Source organism: Lissotriton vulgaris, chromosome 12 (genome assembly GCF_964263255.1).
Source record: "Lissotriton vulgaris chromosome 12, aLisVul1.2, whole genome shotgun sequence".
In the NCBI taxonomy this organism is placed as follows: domain Eukaryota; kingdom Metazoa; phylum Chordata; class Amphibia; order Caudata; family Salamandridae; genus Lissotriton; species Lissotriton vulgaris.
This window is the reverse complement of record NC_141700.1, coordinates 636,037,722-636,058,451: the sequence shown is the minus strand read 5'-3', so window position 1 is coordinate 636,058,451 and position 20,730 is coordinate 636,037,722.

Genomic DNA, 20,730 nt, shown 5'->3' with positions numbered 1-20,730 from the left:
GACGTTTTCAGGATATTGAGTTCCACCAGGGGGGTAACTATCAGTAATGCAACAGGTGCAGTGGTGCCACGACCCAGGGGTCTGAAAGACCCACTGCACCCCAATTACAGATGTTTGTTACTACCGAACTAGAGGATGGTGCCATTTTGGCTGCCTGCATTAGGGTCTATACACCCTTGCTATGACACCATCTTTAGCTGTGACCAGTGGTAGCGGGTATTTGTAGCAGAGAGGGGGGGATGGGACTCATATGCACATATACTTCCTCACTCACACCCATGCATTCACACACATGCGCACACCCACACATCCATTCACAACTCTCACTCCCAAATACTCCTATATACACGCACCAACAATTGAAAAAAAAATAACACTTACCTGCACAGGTCTGCTTTGGAGGTCCCAGGATGGTTGGGACTGCTGCTTTCATTCATAGTCAGCCAAGAGTGGATGTAGCAGTCTCTACCTTGTCACAGAGTGGGGTGGGGTCAGTGAGAGTTGCTGATCCCATCCCACTCTCTGATGAGGGGTCAGTGATTGACACTCAGTCCTGGGCACTTCAGCGCTTAAAGCTGAAGTGCCCAGGTTCGAGGCAATCAGTGACGCTGCCCCTCGTCACAAGGGGGAGGGTGTCAAGGTGCTTTGCCAGGCTGAAGAGGTCACGCCCACAGGAGCTGTGATCTCTTCAGCCTGACAAAGTTCAGACCAGGCAGCCATGAGCATGCTCATGTCTTGCTCCTGGCTGCTTGGCCTCAAAATAAAGAGTGTCTGTCAGGCTGACCTTTGCTCAGCCTGACATATACTCTTCTTCTTGGGAAAAAGGTGAGGGGTTATGGCCCCTCTGCCCATTGGTACCACCACAGCTGGCTGCGACCTTCACGCAGACGAGCTTGAATTTGTGGACACAAGCACTGAAATCAGTCAAGTTGTCTAAAAAGCTGTTCAGGCAAGTCTATTGTCATCACTATTTACACTTATTCGCCCCTATGTTTTGTTTTGTTTACAAAACTTTGATATCGACACAATTACTTGCTGGAGGTTTTAATTATTAACCTCTTGTTGGAAGCAGAATTAATGATAGGATATAAATTCGACAAAATAACAAAGACATGCTTTAATTCACTACTTACATGTCAATCTTAGCTTATTTGGAAGCAGGTTCAATGGTGAGTATATTCATATCAATATGAAATGCATACTGGGAGTATTGCAGGTGTTATTTTGGTGTTGAAATTTGTGGATGCTGTGGTTTTGGGATGTCAGTACCCTTATCATTATATAGCTTCCTTCCTCCCCCCTATTTATTGTCTTTTACCCCAACAATGACCACGCACAAGGCATGTTCAAAATCTATACAAGTGCATCAGGAATCCCCCCTCCTCTTGTGATTCTCCAGATTACATTACAGCTTCTGGAACTTAGTCAATTCAATTCAAAATAGTCTTTATTCGATATTTTTCAATCATAAAAAGACATTTACAAAATTGACCCCCCACACCCAGCAAAATACAAGATCCACAATAAATCATTTCAGTTTAATCTAAAATTATCAGACTTGCTCTTCACTATTTACAAAAAGTTTTTAAATATGTTATATTAAAAGATTAAAAAACAATTATTAAAAGACGAAATTCATCGATTCAAAATATATCAGTTGCTTAATACAGTGTGCAAAATTGGATAGCAGCATGTAACGACCAGCCCTGGGTTATTCCAAACTCATTTTACGGGCCCGAATTATCCACATTCAGTGAAGAAATTTCGACATGGCTATAACAACTGGCTGGGAGGTGTCAGTTCTTAAGATCCTAACGGCCTCACTAGCAGTTTTAAAGCCCAACTGAGCGCAAATCGGTTTTAGCCATGATCGTATGGGTGCGTTATATTCTGGGCAGGCAAACAACACATGCCCAATATTTTCCTTTTGATCAGGACAAAAAGGGCACCCCGAAGTTTGATTCTCATACCATTTTACAGTTAGGGCATTTAATGGTAGTGTCCCCACCCTCAATTGATGATACTTTTTCCGGTCCCCTGGGACGGTAATCCAATCCCAATAAGGTTCTAGGACCGGTGCATGCTTGAGTTCTAAGAAGTCAGTAGTAAAGGATCGTTCAATACGACATCCAAAACACTTAGCCTCAACCATGCTCCAATACAGATCTCGTAGTATTTTCTTAGGTGGGAAGACATTCCTTATAGGGTCGTCCCATAATGAAGATAGACCCATAGCCATATAAATTATTTTTACCTCTCTCATCCATAAAATTTTATGAGCTTTGTCCAAGGCTCTAACCTCGAGGAAACCCTGGGCATACTGGGAGAGTTCTGGGGTAACCAATCTCCTCCAGTAGGCTACTGATCTGTATTTGGCTATATCCTCGAAGCTATGTGTTCCCAAATCATAGTGGAGAGGTATTAATGGAGTTGATATTGGTAAGCCAGTAATATTGCGGAGAAATTTATTTTGGGCTACCGTCAACTTTGTAAGGTTACTGGGCCCCCAGAGTTCAGCCCCATAGAGGACCGCTGCTCCAACTTTTGCATTATAAATCTTTAAAACCGGAGTAATAGGTCTAGTATGTGAGGAAAATAGTTCCTTGGTGAGTGCTCCTGTCAGTTGTGCATGCCTCGTAGCCAGCTGGTTAGTGTGCTGTTTCCAATCTAGTTTGTATGACATGGTAATGCCCAGGTAGTTAAAAACTTGGGTCTGTTCTAATTGCACCCCGTCCATGATAACCTTCCCTCTGATATGTTTCCGTTTGTGCAGAACCATGAATTTTGTTTTAGTTGTGTTGATGACAAGACCATGGTCTGCAAAAAACGCTTCAAAGACTCCAATGGCCTTCTGAAGTCCCTGTTGGGTCTTTGATATTAGAAGGGTATCATCCGCAAACATCAACAGGGGGATCAGTTTTCCGGCCAACTTAGGTGCGTCGGTCGGTTGTTGCTCGAAATACCTGATCACCCTGTTGATGTATAGCGAGAAAAGAGTTGGGCTAGCACACATCCTTGGCGTACTCCCCTTGCAATGGGGAATTTATCAGTTACGCTACCCTGCTGATTCCATCGAATTTGTGCAAAATTGTTCTCGCGCAGTCTAATTAATAAGGACAAAATTTCATTTGGGATGCCCTGTTCTTGTAGAACATTCCACAACTTAGCACGAGGGACCAAGTCGAATGCTGATTTTAAATCAACAAAGGCTGCAAAAAGCATACCCCCCCCCCCCAAGAAGCACTACACACAAATACAATAAAACAAATCTAAAAACTTGATCAATGGTACTAGTGTGACTACGAAACCCTGCCTGTAAGGGTGACAGTATGTCCTGTTCATCTATCCAACCATGGATACGCTGCAGTACAAGCCTCGCCAATACTTTTTGTATGCATGCGATGAGGCTGATAGGCCTATAATTGCCTGGGTCCGAGCATGCCCCCTTTTTAAAGATTGGGATAATCTCGGCTCCCTTCCAAGTCTCCGGAATAGGCGAACCCTTCGCAATACCATTGGCTAGCAGCTGGATATAGGTAGCCCAAAGGTCCTTGTCATGCATAAACAGATCTGCAGGAACAGAATCCAAACCTGGAGAAATTTTTAGGACATCAGCTTTGGTGAAAGATAGGTAACTAGCACTCGCAGTTGTATTTACAAGTGCTTCACACCCTTCTTCGTCTCCATCCTCGGGAGCGAACTGGGACGCATAATGGGAGACCCATGCGTCTGGTGACACATGGTTCATGGGTTCTCCTCTTTTGGCCCCCCTTCCCCATTTGACGATGTTCCAGAAGGAGGTCATAGTTCTTTCTTTACTAGCTCTTAATAAATCTCTCCAATACCCTTCCTCCCATTCCCCCTTAGCCCTAGTTTGTGTTCTTTTATACATGACTCGGGCATCCTTTATCTTAACTATATCTTTTGTCTTTACTGCATCAGACAGGGCCCTGTAGGCAACCCTACAGGATTTATCGTACCATTGATCCTCCTTCCTTGCTGCCCTGCACTGTTTTTTAGCAACTTTTTTGACAAAGACGAATTTTAATTTGTTAAAAAACACATCATGGATCGTACTGACATCAGATTCCGGAGTCTCCATAGTGGAGTTGCTCCTTAATTCGATGATAGCCTGGGTTGTTAGGTCCCTCATAGCTGTTATACTTTGCTCGTTAGTTACACAGTTGGACCATCTTATACGTCTATTGTCATTTGAAAGGGCTATTTGAACGTTATCCCTCGATTCATCTCTTTTCAATAAATCAAACAATTTAAATAACAGAATTAGTGGGTCGTGGTCACTTTCCGCCCTTGGCTCTATCCACATATCATCGACGCTGGACCAATTCTCCTTATTAACGAGGATATAGTCGATACGACTATGTGATATGCCATTATTAAAAGTAAAAACAACAAGTGATGGACCGAATGTGGATCAATGTCACACATTCCCCCAGTCAAAAGATCTGGGCCCAAATCCATCGTTTTTTTGCACTCCACACCACCCTGGGTTAGACAATGGCGATATGCAAATCAGCTCTGACCCTGTTGCCCCATGGGAACAGTCCAGTCCGAACTACAAAAGCCATGTCCTTCCCAGAACGGAATCAAGCATCCGAGGACCGGACCGGTTTCGAGGTAACACCTCTCATCAGCCCGGCTAGCTTGACTCCAAGTGGTGTGGAGTGCCTGGGACCCACGTCTGGGCATCCCCAGCGCACTTAGGGCGGCAATTGCAAAAACAACAAGTGATGGACCGAATGTGGATCAATGTCACACATTCCCCCAGTCAAAAGATCTGGGCCCAAATCCATTGTTTTTTTGCACTCCACACCACCCTGGGTTAGACAATGGCGATATGCAAATCAGCTCTGACCCTGTTGCCCCATGGGAACAGTCCAGTCCGAACTACAAAAGCCATGTCCTTCCCAGAACGGAATCAAGCATCCGAGGACCGGACCGGTTTCGAGGTAACACCTCTCATCAGCCCGGCTAGCTTGACTCCAAGTGGTGTGGAGTGCCTGGGACCCACGTCTGGGCATCCCCAGCGCACTTAGGGCGGCAATTGCAAAAACAACAAGTGATGGACCGAATGTGGATCAATGTCACACATTCCCCAGTCAAATTTGCAATTATTAAAAGTAAGGGCGCCCTGTTTATCAGAACCCGTTCTTCCATTAGTGGCCCGTAGCCCATGCTCCATACATAGAACTTTTAGTTGTAATGCGGCCTCTGTCCACTTTTTAATAGGTATTAGAGACAGCTGAGGGATTTCCCAGATATAGTCCTCTTCTACCGTAAGATCTATATCATGGTTATCTAGGGGCTCAAAACAGCAGTTAAAATCACCGCCAACAATAACATTGGCGTTCAAACAATATTGTTTTAAAAGAGAATCTAATTGGTCAACTGCCTCAGTGGATTTACCACCTGGTTGCCCCCTTGAATAGATATAAAAAATATAAAGGTCCTTGCAGTGAGGTCGTTGTAATTTAACTAACAGAATATCGGGACTATTAGTAGCCAATTGGAGAGCAGAGTGCCCACTATTCTGTTTTACCCATGTCACCAGCCCACCCTTTGGCCTTCCCCTTAAACTCGGTGTAGCCGGGATATAAAAATGTAAATATCCTTGAATAGGTTCAGGGGCTTTCTGCCAAGTTTCCTAGAGAAGGATTATGTCCTTTGTGTCCAGGAAAGTTAGCCAGTCCAGCGATGTCCTTTTACTTTTTAAACCTGCAACATTCCATGACACCAAAGTATATTGTGCAGAAACATTAGCATTAGGGGGTTCCGTGCTAATAGATTGACTGACCCTATATTGTTGAGATGGAATACTTTCACTCGTGTTATTCTCAATTGACACCAAATTTGAAGATATTTTTACATTTGAACTATGATTAGTTATGTAGCCAGATCGGCCTGTAGGGTCATAAACTTCCTCTAGAACCACCAGGGTATCTTGTCTGCTCCTCGCTTTTATCTGGGATGTGGGAGTATCAACTATCACAGCGTTTATCTGGACCTTCGGGTCTCTCACTAGGTAATCACCAGGGGGAGTAAGGCGAGCAGTGTTACGTCCCCTGCCAAGTCAATCACAGTCATTTAACCCCGATAGAACCTCGTATCTGTTTCCTAAAGCCATTCCCCATTCCTTACATGGTACCTTTATTCCTCTACTATTTCTAACAATGTCCCACACAGGTCCCGGAGTTTTGGGGAATGTTACATTTTGTTGTTCGCCATAGAAGAATTTAAGAGTGAGGGGGACAACAGTCCCAGATCTTCTTTGTGGCGGGAAAATATTGGTTAGGACATTGGGTAAAACAGCCGGGTGGGAAAAAGTCACTGTGACACAGTCTCCTCTAAACCTTTTTGGTCGATTCCCAATCTAAGCAACCCTTTTCACCGTCTTAATTTCACCCGCAAGCTGTTGCTTTCCTCCTGGTGCCATCTGCATATTTCCTGTTAACCAGTGGAGTGCCTTGCTAGACAACGATGCTGGAGATTCCGATTGACCATTCACTAGGGGTGGTACATTGGCCAATACCAATACCACTGGAGAGGCCTCTTCTATGAATTGAAGGGGATCAATTTCTTGACATGTTACAGTCGGTATGTTTGGTATTTGTGGGCCACCATCTGTAGCCACAGGATAGTTGTTAGTACTTGTTGGAATTTGAGCTGGGCAAACAGATGGCGTCGGGCCGCTCCCCTTCTCTGTAGTACTCCCCACATTATCCTCAGCTGATTGAGCCGCTTTTGTTACTATTGTTGTCAATTTGTCAACCTCATTCACAACCTGGTTCTGAATTCCACTCATTCTTTTTACCTCTGCGTTTAATTTATCGATTTTAGCAACTAGGGGCTTAATGATAGATTTGATTTTAGAGTCTATCATATCAGCAATCCTGTGAAGCAAATCATCGTCCCAGTTGCATTTCTCGCTGTCATCCCCAAGTTCGATGGATCTGACATTAGTTTTCCCGGGGGGTGTTGCTCTTTTTTTCCTCATTCCTGATCGTAGACCTGTCCGTTTTTGCTGAGTTTTCCTACGTGTTCTCGCAGGTCGAGTTTCCTGTTCAGAAGAGGAAGAGGGAGCATCATCTGAATTTTGGACACATGTCTCATGGTCAGAGTCAATATTGTTTTCTGGGTCAGCTAAAGCTGAAGTTGCTATATCGACTGCCTGGAAGCTATTTTGATCATGATTGTGACTTGGGTGCACAGTGATGTCTATCAAGTCAATAGGAGCATCCAGCAATGGAGTGTCTATCTGTGAGGAAGTTTGAGTTGGGCTCAGGAGCTGCAGATTGGGTGACTGGCTTAACCCCAGTGACTGTCTCCTTTCGCTGTTAATTTTGGCAACCACCTGAACCAAGTAGTTGTCCATTGTTTTTGAAGGAATTGGAGGCTGTTTTTTTGGCATATTGTGCACCAGATAGAAAAGTTCCCACAAACAGTAAAATAATAAAAGGTTCTCTTACTTGAAAGGCAGGGGGTATGGCCCAGTCCAGTCACGGTCTGTCTCGGACTGTCTAAGACTGTCCGCCCTTTGTCCGGGCTTCGTCCGGGCGTCCCGCTCGCGTCCCGCGTTGCGGGCGGTCCCCAGCTTTCTAGCGCCTCCAGGCGCAAGGTGGTGACGCGCTCACTGAGCGCCGAAGCAGTGGCCCCTGGGAAACCGAGTTTCTCCACACAGCGGCCGCAGGTGTAGCTAGCGCGGCGGCGGGAGAACTCGGCGTAGGGAACCAGTGTCCGGCGGGAAGCAGTGGGGAGCTGCGGAGATTGCCCAGAGGTCCGGTGGAGAGTGAGTTGCCCCAGCAGAGTTCGAAGAAATGCCCAGTTGGTCGGGCGGTCCCCAGCTTTCTAGCGCCTCCAGGCGCAAGGTGGTGACGCGCTCACTGAGCGCCGAAGCAGTGCCCCCTGGGAAACCGAGTTTCTCCACACAGCGGCCGCAGGTGTAGCTAGCGCGGCGGCGGGAGAACTCGGCGTAGGGAACCAGTGTCCGGCGGGAAGCAGTGGGAAGCTGCGGAGATTGCCCAGAGGTCCGGTGGAGAGTGAGTTGCCCCAGCAGAGTTCGAAGAAATGGAACTTAGTCCTTATTTTTTTAGACCTGTTACTTAGGGCCTGATTTAGATATTGGCAGACGGGTTACTCCGTCACAACAGGAATGGATATCCTGTCTGCAGCTCCACGCCGTCATGAGCACACGCCGCCCATGGCTCATGACGGCGTGGAGCCGTCATGAGCATGGAAAGGGTTAAAAGAGATTTCAAAAATCTTTTTATACCCTTTACAGGGTGTAACGAGTTCAGACCAGAGAAGTGCGCCCAATGACAGGAAAAGGTGTGCACTTGTCAAAGAAGCTGCAAACTCCTGCAGTTTAGGTCTGCACTGGAGACTGCATCAGTGAAGGATGGAGCTGTGAATTGAAACCCCTGAGGCCCTGGTGCAGAAAGGTATGCCTTGTATGGCAGGGACTGCATATTTATGTTTGTTTAGTTAGTTTATTTGTTAAGTCTATTAAACAGAAAGGAGACATGGTCTAGGTCAACAGGTAGACCAATCTGTTTACAGTTATTCCAGAACAAGTGAGTCGGTCGTGTCTCGCAGAAGGCAAGAAGGGAACCCATGAAGCATCTGAAGTTGTTTAGAAATCTATTTCACAGTTTTGGAGTTTAGCAGCAAAAGGTCTGATTTTTAGATTTGTTTTTAGAAGCTTCGGGGATTACAAGCATCATATGGGATTTGCTCTGCGTCGCTCGAAATCATCCTTCTATTGTAAGTTTGTAATGGAGATAAAAGGAAAGGCTGGTTTAAGGCAGAAAATTGTGAAGGTAACCCTTCTTTCCAGAGGCAGACAAATCTGTAGAAGATCATCAAATATCATCAAATGTATGTGTGCCTGTTACAAGATAGAAAACTGAGACCTCTTTGGAATAGATCTTGTTGCGCCTTGACTAGGCCAGCTTAGAGAATGCTAGTTTCGTCCAGAAAGGACCAGGAATTGTACCAAAAGGTGAAGGAGTGCTGGAGGTCTGATTTTCCAAAATAGGTGGGAGTAATATGGATGGGTTTTGGTGATTTTGGCAACATGTGCTTTTACATTCTGCCCTGAATAAGTGGTGAAACCCAAGGCCTTGAAAGACAATACAAGAATTGGTTATTCACTGAGTGGATTATTTTGTCCAGGCCAAATTTGGACATGCTGGTGCATTTACCTGAGTTTACCTTGTTTCGTTTCAGAGAAAGGACATTCCTCCAACTTTCTAGGTTAAAAAGAAAGAACCATAATTCTAATGCAGTTACTGAGAAAGAAAGTCTTTAGGCACAACTGTTTATGATCACCCACAGATGCATGTACCCAGCAGCATCACTTTAAATGGGCATTCAGGACGACACAGTTGCCTCTTGGAGAATTCACCAAGCTAGGAGGAACAAAGGGGCTGTTGATGACCTATATGAAAGAACTAGTCTCTAGGGAAGTGTTTCCAGGATAATCATTGAAGTGCAGTGTTGTGTGATGCAGTGCTTAGCACGGTGGTGGATTGCAAAGTGTGAGAGACAGGTGTGCAGTTTATGGTTTCAAGGAAACTAGCAACTTTCATCAGTGTTTTGGGTCCCTTTGTAGTATTTCTTATTATCACCATCCACTATGCTGGCTAGCACACAGGGTTGTCCATTGTGAGATTGTTTTTATGTTTATTATACTGCGTACTCAGAGGCTGAGAGAGAGACGGCCAGGCAATCTGCTCGAAAGGATTTCATTGCAGACATCCCCTGTATGACTGTCAAGGTTAAATGTCAAGAGGTTGTCATAATTTGAAGATAGTAGGGACCTGCAGTGTTCAACATAAGTCGAGCGCCCTGGTGGGGGCAATAAGTGAAGATCTCTTCAATTATTCCATTTCTGTTCATTCATTGCATTGTGGTATGTTGCTGTAGACTAGTACTGCATGCAGTTCATATGTTGTATGCACTGTAGAGGCCCATCATATATTTAGCAAACTATTCGAAAGCCTTTATTCCAGGTGTAAGTCAAGAACAGCTTCCATCATGCACCCCTTCAACAAACAGAAATCTCCAGGATGACATAATGATGAAGGGACAAATATACTTCAGAAACACTCCCTGTTGGCACCCCTACTGGCATTCAGCTCACCCATAGGGTTGATAGCTTTCATGGAACACTTGTTATGTGTTACCGTGTATTGCTCATGCAGGGAATATGGATTTGGAAAATGCTTTCTGACAACTATGCCTCCGGATGACTGGGTGCTTAATAAATGTGTCCGAAGATGACTCAATATAAATCAGTGGCTGCTTGCTGACCCAAGGGTCCTCTCAGGTTTGGCCTTGCCGTGCAGGCTGGAAGCCTGGCATCACTCCAGGGATGGTGTAAGATTGCTGCCACCCACATAACTTCTCCAGGTGGTGCTCCACTCTGTCCATGACTTAACTAGAGGTTATCTTTCATATATTTGTGCCCCATGGTAAATAGGTGGCACCAATGGAAAAATGCTGGCACTGGCACATTATAGGCTACTTTGGTCATGAGGAGGCACCCATTTCATTGAGGATATCCATGACAAAATGCTGGCCCTGATACAATGAAGGTAATTATTTACATACAGATTGGCACTCAACACGTACTTTGAAAAAAATGGGATCAACTTCTGGGGAGCGTCAGTGTTCATAGACTTGGCACACAATAAAAGTGCTTGAATATTTAAAGAACAGGATTTCAGAGCCAGTGTCTTTTTTAGCAAATGTATGTGACAACTGTGTATTAAAGTGCCATATTTTTTTCACGGGATAACTGCCCCCCAAACTCGCCTATAAGAAGTTGAGCTTGCTTGCTTCACTCCCTGTGTGTGATGTAAGGAGCATAGGCAAAGAGCTGGAGGCCTTGATTTACATCAGTACTTAAAAAGTGTAGGAGCTGAGTCCTGTGTGGGAGGGAGATTGATGACTCAGTCTCCCTTTGAACATTCAGGAAAGCTGAGAATGAATTCCACGTGTGTAGTTTGATTCACTTTTATCATAATTTCTTGGCACTGATTTAAGAAATATTTATGTGATTTTTCACTGTTGGTTCCTCAGATTTCTTAAATTTTCAAGCACATCTCACCCCCTGTTTCTACAAAGGTGGGTAGAGCAGAGCTTTTCAGACAGTTTGACTTAGCCTCTACCCACCACCACAGCATTCAAGCAGTGGCAGCCAGCATGACTCGCCGGAGGAGTGCGGTGGCAGGCGCAGAGGTGGAAGGGTGTGAGTGCACGAGGTAGCGCAATGGAAAATAATAAAATGACAACACTTACCTTGCTGCCGATCCCGCTGCCGCGTCTCTGGTCCTTGCTCCTGCTCTTCTCGAGGGACAGGAAGCCAGGCTCTCCTACTCAATCACTACGCTGCAATGCAGCATTGTGATTGGTTTTGAGCGTCCTGGTTCGGCGCTCAACCAGGAAATGGGGGACTGGGATTGTTCTCTATGCAGGCTGTAAAGCTGCATGGAGAATGGGGAAAGTGCACATGACTAGTTTGAGCGGCCGGAGAGGGATGACCAAACGGTCATTGAGCACTTAGGAGTGGGCAAACCACTCCTCTCCTGTCCTGCTCTGTGAGCAGAGCAGCCCCGCACACCTGCCCGCCCGCAAAGGAAGGAAACATAAAATGATAATAACTAAAAGTTATGCCTTAACACTGCTCAAAGCAGTGAGGCGACACTCCTCCACCATCGCAGAGCAGCCGCCATTGTTCAATAGTTCTTATCCAGGTTTTGTGTGTTGGGCAACAATCACATTTCATTTGAGTCTGTAGCCTAGAAAGACTTCCGGGAACAGTAACAGGCCTGCTGGGCTTTTTGCAGTACAAATCACTGATCTCAGCCACTCTGAGGCAGGCTGAGTTTGGAGTCTTCTTTCTGGGATCAGATTTTGTGACATGCTAATGGGTGACAATTACTCTGCCATAGAGGAGGGAGACACTTCAAGCCTCCTGGTACAGAGCTGCTACGGCTCACTATATTTAGACAATAATCCATGAGTGTAGGCTTCAGATAGGAGGGGACGGTGCCCTCCACTGCTCTTAAAGGCAGGCTCTTCAATCCATCAGTGCCTCTGCATTCAGCAATTAGCCCATCACCAAGCAAAGGTGAAGTGAGCTCTCTCTGCCTTCAGAAGCTAGAACTCTGTATTGTGGATGGAGGCAGTTTTTCACATCACTGCCCCATAACATGCAGAGCCAGGGAATTTAGGATGCACACTGAAGCAAAGCATTATTTTACATCATTACACCATTAAATGCACAGCGAGGGGGGCGCTCCGCTCATTCCTGCTCTGTAAGATGTGGAGGGAGAGGGGGCAATCTGCAAACTACTGCCATGTAACGTTAGCAGCAACAGGATGGACTCTGTGCGCTACTGCCCTATAACTTGAGCATAGAAAGAAGGCAGTTTACACATTGCGGCCCTGTAATATGCACGGTTCACATAGGCGCTCTACACATTATTGACCTATAACCTTCGCAGAGAGAGGAGGCAGTCTGCATAGTATTGCCCTATAGCATGCCCAATGAACTGATTGGATCTGCACATTAATGCCCTGTAATATGCTTATTTTTCCACAGTGAGTGGAGGCAGTCTGTGCATTACTGCCCTATAATGTGCAGAGAGAGGAGGCAGTCTGCACATTGTATGCACAGCAAGAGGGGACACTGTACATCACTGCCCCATGAAATGCGCAGCAAGAGGGGACACTCTGTACATTACTGCCCCATGAAATGCACAGCAAGAGCAGACACTCTACACATTACTGCCCCATGACAGGCGCAGCAAGAAGGTACACTCTGCACATTACTGCCCCATGACATGCACAGCGAGAGGTGACACTCTGCACATTACTGCCTCATGACATGTGCAGTGAGAGGGGGCACTCTGTGTATTACTGCCCCATGACATGCATAGCAAGAGGGGACACTCTGCACACTACTGCCTCATGACATGTGCAGTGAGAGGGGGCACTCTGCACATTACTGCCCCTTGACATGCACAGCGAGAGGGGGCACTCTGTACCTTACTACCTCAGTACATGTGAAGTTAGTGGGGGCACTCTGGACATTACTATCTCATGACTCGTGTAGCGAGAGGGGACACTCTGTACATTACTACCCCATGACATGTGCAGTGAGAGGGGACACTCTGTACATTACTGCCTCATGACATGCACAGCGAGAGGAGACACTCTGCACATTACTACCCCATGACATGTGCAGTGAGAGGGGACACTCTGTACATTACTGCCTCATGACATGCACAGCGAGAGGGGGCATTCTGCACAGTACTGCTCCATGACATGTGCAGCAAGAGGGGACACTACATTACTGCCCATGACATGCTCAGCGAGAGGGGACACTCTGCACAGTACTGCTACATGACATGCGAGGTGAGAGGGGACACCCTGCACAACACTGCCTATGACATGCACAATGACAAGGGGTGCTCTGCGCATTACTGCCTCATGACATGCGCAGTAAGAGAAGGCATTCTGCACGTTACTGCTCCATGACATGTGCAGCGAGAAGGGGCACTCTGTACATTACTGCCCCATGACATGTGCAGCGAGAGGGGGCACTCTGTACATTACTGCCCTATGACATGCGCATTGAGCGGGGGCACTCTGTACATTATTGCCCATGACATGTGCAGCGAGAGGAGACACTCTGCACAATATTGCCTCATGGCATGCATACCAACAAGGGACACTCTGCACATCACTGCTCCATGACATGTGCAGCGAGAGGGGACACTGCACATTACTGCCCCATGACATGCGCAGTGAGAGGGGGCATTCTGCTCATTACTGCTCCATGACATGCGCAGCGAGAGGGGGCACTTTGTACATTACTGCCCTATGACATGTGCAGCGAGAGGGGGCTCTCTGCACAGTACTGCTCCATGATATGCGAGGCGAGAGGAGACACTCTGCACATTACTGCCCCATGACATGTGGAGCGAGAGGATATAACATGAGCTCTGAGGCATGGCACTATGTTACTTCTCTACCCCATACAAATGCACAGTGAGAGGGGGCAATGTACACATTACTGACCCATAACATAGACTGTGAAGGAAAGTACTCTTTATGAACTACTGGCTCAAAGCAAGCATGGTGACTGGAGGCACCTTTTTGCATTACTTCTCCATCATTTCAGTGAGAGCTGCCATTTTAAGCATTACTATAACACAACATGCACAGTGAGGAGGGGTGGTGTGCACATCATACCCCATAATATGCTTAGTGAGGGGAAGTAATTGACTCGCAAAAATAATAGGCGGGCAACGTTTTTCTTAAAAACTCACTTCCTAGTCTTAATTCCAACTACTGTTCTACCACTCTACGCTTCCTGTCTGTACACCTAAGTCTTGCAAGTCATTAGTAAATCTGGTGTTAGTTAAGACCTTTTGATTTTACCAAAATTATATGTTTCATTTACTTACTTAAGGGACTTTAGTCCACTTCTCTTCATCCATTGGTCTGATGTTGTTTCATTCACATGTTGCTTTCACCCACTGCAGCATACAGTGTGTGGCATTGGATGAGCCTACTTCAGCCACTGGTTAAGTTCACTTTGGGTGAGCACATTTTGCTCTTTCACAAGGAGCAAAGCCACAAACAAGCTAGTTCCTTTAAGTGCCAGTGTTTTTGTGTTTTCCATATAATTACTTTAGTGTTGCCTTTGTGTTTAGAGTCTGGTGTGATAGCAGTATGGGTCTGATGTTAACCCAATTCTGAACAACCTGTGGATTTTTCTTTGGAGTCCGCCATAGTCCAGAGAGAGTATAAACAAGCTCTCTTATTACTCTTACTTAAAAAACCTATGTCTGACCCTAAAGATGCTTAGCAACTGCAGATCAATTTCATGTATACCAGTAGTTGCTTAAATGCTGGAAAAGGGGGCTAATAGTAACCATGGGCAGGTAACTCCACTCCGCCAGTGGAGTTTGCGGAAATTTGCCTACTCCGCGCTCCGTGCTTAAAAACCTCTGCCTCCGTGGCGGAGCGGAGTTAGACGCTCCCTCCTGCCTCCCAAAGTCTTTAAAACGTAAAAAAGATGCCACTTACCTGTTATCTGTCACCTACCCTGCCTGGCCGCTCTCTGTCCTGCTCCTAGGTCCTCGCGTCCCCTTCTGTAATTAAAAAATCACTACGTTGTACGTCTGACACTCATGCGCAACTTCCCTTTTTTCTGGAAGTAAACTCTCTTCTTCATGATACACACTCTGGCTTTTGAGTGGAGTATAGCATAGAGTGCCTTGTTGGAGGTCTCCAAATTCATTAAGGCTAGTCTTGATCAGGATGCGCCTGCAATGGTAGTACTGTTGGAATGGTCTCTAGCAAGTGACAGGGTTTCTCCTCCTATCTTACCGAATAGGCTGAAGAATATTGGAGCCCAGTGACAGGCTTGGACCTTCATCAAATTTTATCATGAAGACAGATCTCAAGTAGTATTTCTCAATCCTTTTAATTCTGCTGCAAAGCCTCTTGAGTATGAGGTCCCCCAGGGGTCTGCCCTGAGCCCTACTCTTTTTAATGTTTACTTGGAACCCTTGGCAAACCTTGGGGACTCTTGGGGCCAGAATGTGATATCTTCTCTGATGACACCCTGCTCCTCCTTTCCTTCCAGGTCAAAGTGGGAGATGCTTTCAATTCTTTTAAGTTGGTGATAGAATGGGTGAAAGTTGTCTTAAAATGAATTACGATGAAACGGAAATCGTCTTTTATGGCACTAGTCAGTAACCTGAACTGGTGGGTTTCGTACCATGATGTGCCTCCTGTTCCATCTTCCTATGAGAGAAACCTAGGCTTCGGGTCTGATTCCACCTTGCCTTTCGAGCCACAGGTCAAAACAGTCTCTTTGAGCTGCTTTGCAACCATGAATGTGTTCCGATGCCGACCGGCCCAACACCGCAGGAGTGAAGAACGTCCCAATCCTCTACCCTCACAGTGACCCCCAACACCCGCAATCAAAATGGATGGTGGAGAACACGACACCGGGAGAAGGTGGGTAACAAAACAAGGGAACCCAAGGTCTTGGGGAACACAGCTCGTCTCCTCTGGCTTCTTGGCAGCTGACAGCTTATCACAGACGAGACCGCTAAAATGAAAAAAGGGGACAAGATTAAACACACCCCTACTACTATTACCAGTGCCAAGTACACACACAAACTACAGACTTCCCTGCTTAACCCAGTTAACAAACGGGAGTGGCTTCATACGAAACAGGAATTCTTCCTCTGCAATCGTATTGGTTGTTTCTTGCGTAACCCCAGACCAACCACGCCCCCTCGGGAAACACCGAGAATGTCAAAGGGGGTGGAATTCACAATTCATAAGACAAAAAGGGACAGGGGAAAAAAGGCATCAAGGGAATACGAAAGACACCCAAAAAAAAACTGGAATCTAAAAAGAACACGAAGGTAGCGCAAAAAACGGCCGTTATTCAGCTCCTTCGTGAAACCACCCAAACACAACGTACAACAAGATGGTTTGGATACAAAAAGGGATAATACCGGGACGCCAGAACTCATAGGAAACGCAGCTGCAAATCCAAAACGCCACCGAAGAACAAAAACAGGTCCCCACAAAGGGTTCAGTAATACCCAAAGGAATAGGAAAACAGGGGGACAGGGAAAAATGGGGATCAAAACCCAGCACTGGAAAAGACCGCTGGAACAGAGCTCGAAGGAAGTGGAACAAGGTAGAACCACAGGAACAGGAATCACACGGCAAGGGACCAATAAAGAAACCAAGCACCTGTTTCCTGTTGGCAGCCCCCTTTTAAAGCGAGCCCTAGGGAGCGTCCATAAATTCGCATATGCACTTGGCACTTTAAGAAAAACCGCTGAACGGGGAACTAGACAGAAGGCACCAGGCCCCCTTGAACACCAACAGTACCCCCTCCCGAAAGCCTTCCTACAGGCCTAGGTTTCCCAGGGTGCAGGCGATGAAACAGACGAACTAACCGGGCAGCATGAACCCTACTCGCCGGAACCCAACAACGGTCCTCTGGCGGGTAACCCTTCCAGTCAATAAGGTAATACAGCCGTCCCTTCATCCGCTTGGAATTCAAAACAGTTTTAACCTCATACTCCACGTTATCATCTATCAAAACGGGGGGAGGAGGTGGCAACTCTTGAGAAGTGGTGACGTATGGCTTCAACAAAGAGGTGTGAAATACAGGATGAATACCATACTCAGCCGGTAAAGTCAACCTGATCGCAACTGGATTCACCACCTTCTGGACAGGAAAGGGACCTACAAACCGAGGCTGTAATTTTCGTGGTCCCGGCAACTTCAGATTCTTCGTTGCTAGCCAAACCCTATCCCCAACTGCATACAGAGAAGCTGGCCGTTTATGCGTGTCTGCCTGTGCTTTCATGGCTTTCTTGGACTCAAATAATTGCTGTTGGGCTTTCTTCCAGATTTCAATCAAACCCCTACTCAGGGAATCCACTGCTGGTACCCTCTCAGATGGCTGAATAGGAATTGTCTTGGGAAGGAACCCCATCGAACAATAAAACAGTGACATGCCTAAAGCTGAGTGCATGCTGTTATTATATGCGAACTCAGCCACAGGAAGGGCTTGTACCCAACTGCCCGTCGGTGACGTTAGCAAACAGCGCAAATACTGCTCCATAGTTTGATTGGTACGTTCTGTTTGCCCGTCACTTTGTGGATGGTAAGCTGTTGACAAACGTACTTCCATCTTTAATGACCGACACAGGGCAGTCCAAAAATGTGAAACAAACTGTGCCCCTCTATCTGAAACGATGGCCGTAGGAACCCCATGCAGTCGGATCACTTGGGCCATAAACACATCAGCCAATTCTCTAGATGTGGGTAACCCTGGCAAGGGAACGAAGTGAGCCATTTTAGTGAATAAATCCACAACAACTAAAATGGCCGTAAACCCTGAATCAAGCGGCAAATCGGTCACAAAATCCATACTGACCGTAAGCCAGGGGGAGGGAGGCACTGGCAAAGGGTGCAACAACCCAGATGGAGACATGTGCGAGGACTTACTAACAGCACACACCAGGCATGAGGCCACAAATACCTGTACATCATGGGCCAGAGACTTCCACCAAAACCAACGCATACACAGCTCTTTGGTCTTATTGACCCCCGGAGGCCCAACCAAGGACGATGAATGACAATATGTAAGAACCAGCGTACGCAACTCAGGGGGCACAAACAACTTCTTTGCCTGATACAATAACCCATCCTTTAACGTGATTCCAGGTTCCGACAGCCACGGAGCCAGATCCAACTGTTTCATTTCATCCTGCACTTTAACTATGAATTTGTCTATGGAAGCACAACCAACGATCTTATCACCAGGAATCATAAAACAGGACTCCTCCATCTTACTTCCCTGTAACGGATCCGCATAAATCCGAGATAATGCATCAGATTTCCCCTGTTGAGCGGCTGGCCTATACGTGATGGTAAAATCGTATTCATTAAAGAATAGCACCCATCTCATCTGTCTAGGAGTCAAAACCCTAGCGGACCGGAAAAACTCCAAGTTCTTGTGATCCGTATAGATAGTAATGGGGTGACGAGCCCCCCAAAGGTAATGGCGCCATTCCTCAAAAGACAGCTTTATAGCCAATAGTTCTCTCTCGGCTACCGTATAATTCTGCTCAGCAGGTAGTAGTTTCTTTGAAAAAAACGCAATTGGATGCATCAACCCAGATTCACTGACGCGCTGAGACAACATGTCCCCAACGGCTAGCTGGGACGCATCCGCCTCTACATAGAATGGAAGAGCAGGATCAGGATGCATCAACACAGGAGCAGATGTAAAAAGCCCGATCAATCTTTCCAAAGCCAACTGTGCTGCAGGCGTCCAATCAAACACCACTCCCTTCTTCAACAATGAAGTCCTAGGCGAAACAATGTCAGAGAAATGACTGATAAAACGCCTGTAGAAGTTGGCGAAACCAAGTAGCACCTGTATGTCTTTAACACATGTGGGTATGGGCCAGTTGACAATAGCTTCGATCTTCCAGGGATCCATCTTTATACCATCCGCAGAAATCAAGAATCCCAAAAACTCAACATGTGTCGCACCAAATGTGCATTTATCCAGCTTGACAAATAAACGGTGTTCCAACAACTTAGACAAAACCTGCGAAACATGAGCATCATGTTCCTCAAAGGACGGGGAAAAAACCAAAATGTCATCAATGTAAACAATCACACTGACATCCAAAAACTCACGCCAAACCTCATTTATAAAAAACTGAAAAGCGGCAGGGGCGTTACACAAACCAAAAGGCATAACACAATATTCAAACAAACCAAACTTAGTACGGAGCGCCGTTTTCCATTCGTCGCCCTCGCGGACGCGAACGAGATGGTAAGCACCTCTTTTAATCAAGCTTTGTGAACACCTTGGCATGTCGCAGCTTATCTAACAACACCGGTATGAGAGGTAATGGGTACTTGTTCTTTATTGTGACCTTATTCAACGCTCGGTAGTCCACGCCAGCGCGAAGATCACCCTCCTTCTACGGTATAAAAAATATGGAGGATGACACAGGCGAAGAAGAAGGCCGAATAAACCCACTCTTTAACATTTCATCCAAATACTGCTGTAGATGTTTCTCCTCCGGCTCCGACAACGCATGAACCCTACCACAGGGCAAAATGGCCCCCGGAACCAAATCAATACGGCAATCAAAAGCCCTGTGTGGTGGCAATACACACGCCTGATCCTTATCAAATACCTCCTTATATGCCACAAACGAAGGAGGCAAACTGTTCTGAACGCAACCACTCGCTGCACAAGACAACGGAGACACCCAATCAGTCGCCTCACAATAACAGTGAAGAAGGCAATACTCTGAATCAAGCGTGACCAACCTCCGCGCCCATTCGATTCTGGGATTATGGGCCTGTAACCAGGGCACCCCGAGTACCACCCCAAATGCTGGTGCGGCAATCAAATCGAAACAGACCGTCTCAGAATGCCCATTATCGAATGTCATCAACAAAGGTTCGGTTTGTCGTACAATCGACCTAGAGGTTAGCTCCGTGCCGTCAATAGCCCTCACGGGTTCAGGTTGTTTCTTCATCACACAGGGAACCATCAACTTCTCGGCCAACCCGATGTCCATAAAGTTCCCTGTGGCCCCACAATCCAATAATACCGAAAAGGAAGCTCTACCACTAGATGAATAAGCGAAGCAAGCCGATACCGTGAAATGATGCAGGACTCTTTGAACCGCCCCTTGTACGTTATATGGATTACAAAAACCACTTTCAAGGACAGAAGGACTCTCACAATCCCTTCCAGTGAAAGCCACAGCCTTATTCTCCGGCATCCGGGACGGTTTCACTGGACACTCTCGAGCAAAGTGTCCACCCCTCCCACAATACAAACACAACTGCAACAAGCGCCTCCGCTCCTTTTCCTCCTTGGACAAAGGACCCCGCACCCCACTCAAAGGCATAGGTTCGGGATCTGCTTTTACGCCCCCATTCTCAGATGTTTCTCTCTTGCTTACAGTTGTCCTTGGGGGTTGAAACCTGGTCTTTTCCCCTTTTCTTTCACTCATTCGATGGTTGAGTTTAACAACCAAATCGATGAACTCAACACAATCTTCGGGGGGTCTACAACCTGGGAAACTATGGGCCAGATGTAGGTAAAAAACATTTACC